Genomic DNA, 9108 nt, shown 5'->3' on the forward strand with positions numbered 1-9108 from the left:
ATAAGTTTCGCATTAGAACGATCAAGTGTTCTGGGATTCCCATTCTTCTCAGAGTCAGCCATAGTTTGTTATGATCTACACAGTCAAATGCCTTTGACCATTGTTTAGCATTATAAAAAAAGTAAAGGTAGGTAGGAGGGCAACATGAAAATCTACAAAATGTAAGTAAAAATGGAAACATTTTAAAAACTACACTTAAGAAAGAGGAAAGGACCCAATTCCAAAACCTTGGTGAACTTCCAATATTTTTCGTATTTAATATCTATTGAAGTATAATCTAATTTGAGAGTGGTTTCAGTAACCATTTTCTCTTCATAACTTTTTCAAACAAGCCTAAGTTAAGTACAAAAACTCTTTCCCATTGCCAGGTATGAACAAGTCCTTCCTCACTGAGTATGAAAGGATCTTAACACATATGTATGTAGGTGAAGGTAATGGGGTACAATTTAAATAATAAGGAAAAACAAGGTCAGGAAAAAAACAAGTATAAGAAAAAGGAAAGCTTTAGAAAAATATGAGTAAATTAACTGTACTTTTAAGCAGAGACATTTTTATTAAGTAGATATGTATACTTGCTGAAAGTGAAGAGAACTTGAAGCATTTACAAAAATCTAAGACAACATAGCCTTCAAAAAAAAACCAGACAAAATAGGCTTCAGTATGATTTATTCCATAATGGTTTAATAATTTATACCAAAATTGTTTAACATAAAACAAAAATCCTCAAAACTTGACCAATAAGCAACATTATGAGAAAAGGAAGACTGAAGTTGTCAAATATTTTTCTTTTCTTTTCATTCACAATCAATGCTTATGGAAGCAGTAGTCAAAAACCAAATGATATTTTGCATTGGGTACGTCTGTGCAAAGACTTCTCTAAAGTGTTCTAAAGCAAAGATACTATCTTGAGAATGAATGCCCACCTGACTCAAGCCATTGTCTTTTCAGCGCACTTAAATGTATATGTGCTGGGCAGTTGAAGAATTGGTGGCTTTGAATTATGGTGCTGATTGAAGAATATTGAGTATACCTTGAGTTACCAAAGGAATGAACAAATTTGTCACAGGAGGAATACAGCCTTCTTACAAGAGATGGTAAAACTTTGTCTAGTGTACTGTGGACTGTCATCACAAGAACATTATGCTTGGTGCAGCAGAAGATGGTCAGAAAAGAAGATCCTCATATAGATGAGACATGATTGCTGCAACAGTGGAATCAATCCTCTTTTGTTTTTAATTCAGACTCAAGGTTGTTGGTTTGTTTTCTGGGTTTGTTTTTTTTTTTTTTTCATTCCTTACTAAAGTCCAAATGACCACCATATATAAACTTACTCAACTAAAAGAAATTCATTGCCATTGAGTCTGAGCCAACTCATAGCTGACCCTGTAGCTGATATTCAGAGGTTGTAAAACACTTTGATGATGACCCATCTTTCTCCCACCGAGAACTGGTGGATTTGAACTGTCCACCTTTGGGTTGGCAGTCCTTACCCACTCACTAAGTCCTTACCTACCAATTTACCAAACATCCAAAATCTAGTGACAGTAGCTAGAATATGCTCTGTTTCTTTCCATGATACATCATCTACTTCAGCAATAATAGAGAATCCTAAAAAAAATGATGTTAAAAAATAACTGGTTTTGCTCTACCCATAGCTGGTTCTTAAAAAAATACATAGATAAAGCCAGGCCTATACACTGTGATAGAAGCTAACAGTCTGCTGATTGGATGACTGCTTAATGTTAATGTCTTAGTTATTTGTTTTATTTCTATAAAAAAATGGGGGTTTTACAAAACACCAAACAATATAAACTCATTTTCAAAATCAAATTAAGAGAAACAGGAAGAGTAGTGGCAATTGACACAATTGTCTGTGGCAAGGATTGTTCAGAAAGCTCAGAACTGTCTTCAGAAAGACTCACACCAAGGGCCCTCTTGTATTCAGCAACTGAGGGAAAGTAGACGTCAACTTGCCAAGAAAAGACATGATAACAAGTATTTGAAAGTTCTCCACCATCCTCTACCATTCGTTTTTAGTACAAACAGCCAAAACAACTCCACCTCAGCCTTTCCCATGTAACACACAGCATCCCCCACCCAGTAATAATTTTTCCCTCTCTAAGTTTTTCTTCCTCTCATTCCAAAATATCTGGTGAAACTGCTCCTACTGTCTTCACAGAACTTTCTGCATTCAGGCTGTTCTTTCTTTTGATGTCACATTAAGGCAAAAAAGAACAAGTTTACCAGCGCCCTAGTCTGCAACTCTAGGTACATAATAAATGCTGCTTTACTCTCTGTCATTAAAAAAACAAAACCCATTACCAGCATTTCAACTCCTAACAAACCATGTGTTCCAGAAGGAAACGGTGCTTCATAGTGTTTTCTTGTCTGTAATCTTTATGGAATCCGTACCTGTAAGGAGAATTCCCATAAAGAGCCAGAAGCCATTCCTGCTTTCTTCTGAGGCGCCTCTGGCTGTGTTTGAACTTCCTGTTTTCTGTTTAGTAGTCCAGTACAAACCATTTGCACCACCCAGGGAGGGACCTTTTGCTATGGAATTCTAAAAGAGAATGCAAAATGATGGGCTATTTTTACAATCATGTGTTTGTGAAGAAAGCTGATTCACTCTAAACCTCTCAGTTTCCTTCTACTTGAAGAGTACAAGTAGAATCTGAAATACCACTGAAATGACTCTGACCAAAAAAGTGGTTTTCCAATTTCCAATAAATATCTGGGGAGCTCTGGTGGCTTAGTGGCAAGAAGTTGTGCTTGCAATCCCGAAGTTTGAGGCCACCATCTGCTCTGTGGGAGAAGGATGGGCAATCATCTCCCGTGAAAACCCTTCAGAGGGTCAACTATGATTCAGTTCTGACTCTACGGGTACTCAACAACAACAACAACAGTAATCATCTGAAGCTGGCCAGAAATTTTACTCTAACCAAATTTTGAACCATTTTTATTTCTTTTCTTTTCTTATTTTGATATTTGTGTGTGCCATCTGGTACAGGAGGAGATTGCCCTTTTGTCTCCAGCAGAGCATCTGGTGGATGTGAGCCACATACCTCTGGGATTGCAGTGCAGCTTCTTGCCACTAGGCCACCAGAGCTCACTTTGAATCCAAAAATACTTCAAACATTCTTATTTGCAGCACACACAATAGGCTATGTTTTTAACCTGTAAATTATACACTCATCATAACGTTTCGTTGAACTTAAGAGGACTTTTGTAAGGAAAGCAAATCAAATAAAAAGAAAACAAATGTATTATTCCGCAAATTCCTTATCCAACAAAACCTCTCCTGAGAGTTCATTAACAATATATATACTATAGAAACCTAACTTAAAAATTGGCAATAATTCCTGTTTAGGCTTAAAACAAAGGGGCAGGGAAACCAATTTACACATTAAGTTTGTCATAGAATAGCCAAGTTACAAACCTGTGCAATTTTAAAGAGGTATGGTTTAAACTATAAAATATTCAGGCATTAGTATTTTTTAATCTTTATTAATACTAGCTCTCATTAGCACATTGAAACTTTTTTAGTAGCCTTCAAATTTACGTACATAATTGGGCCTGTGCTTACTACCTTGTTTTCAGCCTGAAAGCCTTTGTGTTTTCACAAAGGCTTTGTGTTGTGTTTTCTTCATTTTATTTTTAGATGTGAGGCTAACCCTAATCAACCAAACAGGAGATGATTGTCTATCTCTCTCCCAACGATTTGAGAGGAATTTGAACCATTTACCTTTGGGTTGGCAGTGCAGCACCTTAACTCACTTGGCTGCCAGAACTCCCTTGAAGATAATAAGTAGGAAGGGCATTTAAAGGAGAAAATTATTAGACAACTTCATTATCATGGTAGCCTAATAGTAAGGAACTGTGCTTCAATCCCAAAGGCATGAGGTTCAAATCCACCAGCTGCTCCACAGGAGAAGGATGAGCGTGTCTCCTCCTGTGTGATTTAACTGCCTGTCAGTTCTGACTCGACAGTACACAACAACAGCAACTGAGTTCTTTCATTTAATTTCATGACTGCTGTTACGACGGATGTTAATTGTGGATCACAGTAAAACTGGCCATTTCAACTTGGCCTTTGGTTTCAAGCTACGTATTACTTTCTCTGCATCTGAAAGTTGGACAGTGAATAAGGATGACAGAAGAATGGATGCTTTTGAATTGTGATATTGGCAAAAACTGACAAAAAAGGACAGATAAAAGAACAAGCCTTCCTTGGAGGATAAAGTCCATAGAGACAAGAATGGCGAAACTGCATCTCACATACTGGGCGTGTTGTTAGGAGGGAAAATATAAAGCTGGGAGCTTCAGAGAAAGAGGAAGGCCCCTAAGAGGATGGATTGATGCAGTGTCTATACCAATGGGCTTGAGCATGTCGAAGACGGTAGGAATAGTGCAGGATAGGTCAGATCTGTTGTTCACAGGGCACCTTACAACTACACAAATGAGTTCTGATGGTGTCATCTATAACTCTGCTAACCCAAAAGGCAGTGATTCTCTCTGGAAGTTCAAATCCACAATGGCTCTGTGGAGAAAGATGGACAATCTCCCTGTGTGATTTAAAGCCTTTTAAACCACTAGAGGGTCAGCTATGAGTGGTTTGTGACTCAGTGGCAGTGAGTAAGACCCGGGGTGGAGTGGACATCTTTTGTGGGTGTGACTTAACCTCCCTTCCTGAGAAGTTTCACCATCCTGGTTTGGAAACAGATTTCACCACCACCACCACCCCCATAAAACTTAGATTTCAAATCCTATTCAGATTATTCCCCATCTCAACAGCAATACCTCAGCAGCAGCCCTTTCCTCGGATCTGCCTAATTAGAGGACCAGTTGCCGCCAAATCAGTTCCACTCCGGCTAATGCCTGGTGTGTCAATAGTGGAATTTTATTCTATGGCTCATTTTTCCCAAGTGAATCACCAGGCTATTTTTACCAAGCCCTTCTGAATTCATTTTCTTCAACCTCCAGCCATTCATTCAACAGTCCAGCACACCGTTTGCAACATCCACAGACTCAGGTGAGAGTACAATAGGTACTGAATCAAAAGGGCAACTGCCAGTCACAACCTGAAATCCTTACCAAAGGCAGCTGAAAGAAGGAGGCTGGCTGCTCACCTGACCAAAAAGCTTAGAAATTCGTAAGTAACAAACTATGTCCACACAATGTAATAATTTGACTAACAAAATAATGATAATGCCATTTCCCCTGGAAAAGTTGGTGTCAGGTTCACTAATTTATCCAAAAACATCCTCCTGAATGCATGCTTTCCACTACAATGTGTGTGGGACTGACTTCTTGTCTGGTTTACACACCCACACAAAATCACCAATATTAGCTTAGCTTATTATTTCTAATGGTAACACATTTCAGTCATGGAAAAGAGATACTATACTTGTAGCCTTTATATGATTTAAAACAAAACTGTCTGAAAACCCACTTTAGGGTCAACTATGACTCGGTGGTACACAACAATAGCAACAATAGCAATTTAATCAAAATGTTATCAAAATATATTAAAGGTAGAAAGTCACATTTCCATAATCATTTCTTAGTGTATATACCCTATTAAAATCCTATTTTTATTTAATCGGGTTTGTAAAAGATCTTTTGTGTAAAACTATCTTTTGGTTATCACTTGAAATGAACATTATTGTTTGATTATAAATAAGAATGTAAAAAACCTAGTACAAATTAAAATGTGGTGGTGTGTACTAAGGCACCTAGCATAATGCCTAACATTTAAATAGGAGGTGTGTTGTCATTTTTAAAAGTATTCCCGAAGAAACTATTCAGCTCACATTTGCAAGCTAATTATTTCATTTTCTAAAGTATTCTATGGCTTCCTGAACAAGCTAACTTTTAAATATGAGTATCTAGTATCTAAGAGGAAAACCCCCAATCAGATGGATTGATTCCATCACTGGAGTAATGAGGGTAGGCTTGTTTGAGTCAGTAAGATTGTCAAGGGATAGAGCGTGGTTTAGGGCTGTTGTACATAGATAGGGTCGCTATGAGTTGGCGGAGACTTGATGGCACATAACAAGAACATATTTTCACTCATTGTTAACATTAAAATAGAGGACATTTTATTTACTTAATTACATATATCTATATATCCACTCCATGTGGTTTTCAAGAAATTGACATTATTTAAATAAATAATATGCTTTGAAAATTAGCCTATTCATTTTTTTTAAATCTGTCTACCTGATAGGAACCCATAAGCTGCAGCAGTGAATGCACTCATCTGTTAACCAAAATGTCAATGGTTCAAACCCATAGATTTACAACTTTTAAAACTGTATGAGTCCCAAAGGCTTGAAGTTCAAATCCACCAAATGCTCCACTGGAGAAGGAGGGGCAGTCTCCTCCTGTGCAGTCGGATCTGATTCCACAATACACAACAAGGAAGAAAAAACTGTAAGGACGATTTTATTGTCCTACAGGATCACTGTGAGGTCAGAACCAATCCAAACACAGTGGGGTTGATTTTTAAAAAAAAAAAATTCTCACATTTTAAATAGACAAATACTAATCCCTTCTTTACCATTCCTAAAACTACTAGGGCTTTAGATACCTATTTCAGGAGGCTATTAGACCCTCTTATTGCCATCAAATTATATGTACCTGAATATTCAATATACCCATCATGATACGTCAAATATTTGTAAATCAAAAGGCATATTGTATAATTTAACTTTACTTGGTTCCAGATTTACTCTAGTTTAGTATTTACTAGAGTATGTTGTTGTTGTTGTTGTTAAGTGCTGTTGAGTCATAGGCGACTCATCGTGACCCTATGAATGAAAGACCTGAACACTTGTGTAACTTTCATCGTTTCTCCAAGTTCATAGAGTTTCCGGAGGCAACCTATTTTGGAAGTGGATGCCACTCCTGCTTCCAAGCTTGTTTTAAGCGGAGCTTCACCAAACACTGTCCACCATGGGTAACCATTATCGCATTTGACACATCAGTGTCACAGTGTTTAGCACAAGTTACCTCTGTACAGCAAATGGACAGACCAGTGCTATACCACGTAGAAGAATGTTTGACCAAAAACAATTAAAACCAGGCTAAAGTATATAAACATTTTCAGTGCTAAAAGAAATTTATTAAAAGTTTTAATCTTAGAGACTGCAGTTCAGCTTTCCCCCTCCCCTCATGTTAAAATCTTCTTATCCAAGGGAAGTTTAACAGAGGAGGAGGTTTTCTACTTTATACTTTAGAATGTCAGGTGATAAAAATTTAGATGGACTTCTAGGAGTGTTGGTCCTGTAGTACATAAAGTGTCAGGCCACTACCAAAAGGTCAGCAGTTTGAATCCCCCAGCTACCCCATGGGAGTAAGATGAGCAAACAGTCTTCTCCCTTACAGCTTCAGAAACCCATTGGAAGATCACTAGAAATTGGAAACAACTTGATGAGTTTGACTTTTCTTATTTCCTGCATGTTCTGGCTGCCTCTTACTGCTCTAACAAAAGAAAACACCACCTGAGGAAGACAGTAAAGAGGATCAACTTGATAAACATTTTTATTAGTTTGCATATAAGCATGTACATTATGTTTTGTAAGATCATGAATATATTGTCTCCCTGTTGAGGGCGTGACCCAGGGGGAAGTTCTTTGGGTTTACATGGCTCTGGGAGTTCTGTGGCATTCTTTGGTGTTTCTACAGCAGCATCAGAGATAGAAAAGACTAAGAATGCACCATGTTATCTAATCATGACCCTTAGGTCTATTGCAACTACTCCAGACCAAACCACACTATTCACTGGAACCCACAGGTACAGCTAGCTCTGATATTAGAAACAGAACATTTGTTAGCAATCCTCTTGTTAAATTTGCAAAGAAACCATCAGGTTACACTAAACTTATCTTTAGGGTGTCCACTAGCCATCATTGGAAAGCTGGAAATGACACTTTGATTTAGTGATTGTGGTAGCTTTGGGGGAAAGGAGTTTAGGTAATTTTGTTTTCTTTGGCACAGTAATTTTATGACTTTCAAACTTTGATCTGACTTACTACTTAGTTTGGAGTTCCAATCTACACTTGAAAAACTAATCCTTTCCTAAATAATAATTGCATGATGCTTTACAGCTTATTAGCATTCAGTTACAGCCTGAAAAGTACTGTATTCCTCATTGTTTTTTGAAAAAAACCCTAAGGTTTGCTTATTAAGTACTATTCAGACAAACCATTATTCCAGCCAGCCAGCTCATTAAATGTAACTATCACCTGTCTCTACATAGTTTATGTAAAAATCCAGCCATTGAATGTCCATGGCTAGTGCATTTAAGAGCTACCAGCGTGTCTCACCTTATTATGCCAACATGTCATGTTAGTGTCATGTACATAGGCCGAGGTTCAAAGTGACAATCAACTACTTACTCAGTATCTAGTTCAAAGCAGGCCTGAAGCAGTGTAGTAATGCTTTAGTTAAAAGGGTTCACTTTGCAATCATTTCTATCTGTATGTTCTTCACCATACATACTGAAGTATTCTTTAACTCATTCATCTTTTTTCAGGTTCATAAGAAAAATTTCTATGTTCTATCTGTATAGTCGCATATACCAGGTAATTCCATTTCAATGTGTTGCCTATTAACAAACTAAAGTATTTGCTGATTTCCCCCCTATAATTGCTTAAATTATTTCCATTACAAATGTAGACCTACCTTAAATGAGTAAGATAAAAGGAAGATGCCTCTGACATAGCTCTTATCACTAGTCCAAGGATGCTAAGCCTTTGAAAGTGAACCATCTACTGAAATTCAGTATTGACGAATACCATTTACTTTTGGTCTCCAAAAAGTTTAATATCTACAGACTTAACATAGGTGGACTTTCCAAAGGCCAACATTTGTTGAAAGGAAGAGGTGGGTACAAAAATATAATTATATACAAATGAATAAAGAAATATAAACCAAATAGAGTAACTTTTGAAAGTTGATAAGACCTTTGGGAAAGTTCTGTGCATTGGTGTGTGTTTAGGATCAGAATGCAAAACCGGAATTATCCTTCAGGATGAAAAAGTTGCATCTTTTATTAACTATAATCATATATTATTGAAAGCAGTTTTCTAACTCCTAAAACTCATA

Source organism: Elephantulus edwardii, unplaced genomic scaffold (genome assembly GCF_000299155.1).
Source record: "Elephantulus edwardii isolate Elephantulus edwardi_28Jun2011 unplaced genomic scaffold, EleEdw1.0 scaffold00008, whole genome shotgun sequence".
In the NCBI taxonomy this organism is placed as follows: domain Eukaryota; kingdom Metazoa; phylum Chordata; class Mammalia; order Macroscelidea; family Macroscelididae; genus Elephantulus; species Elephantulus edwardii.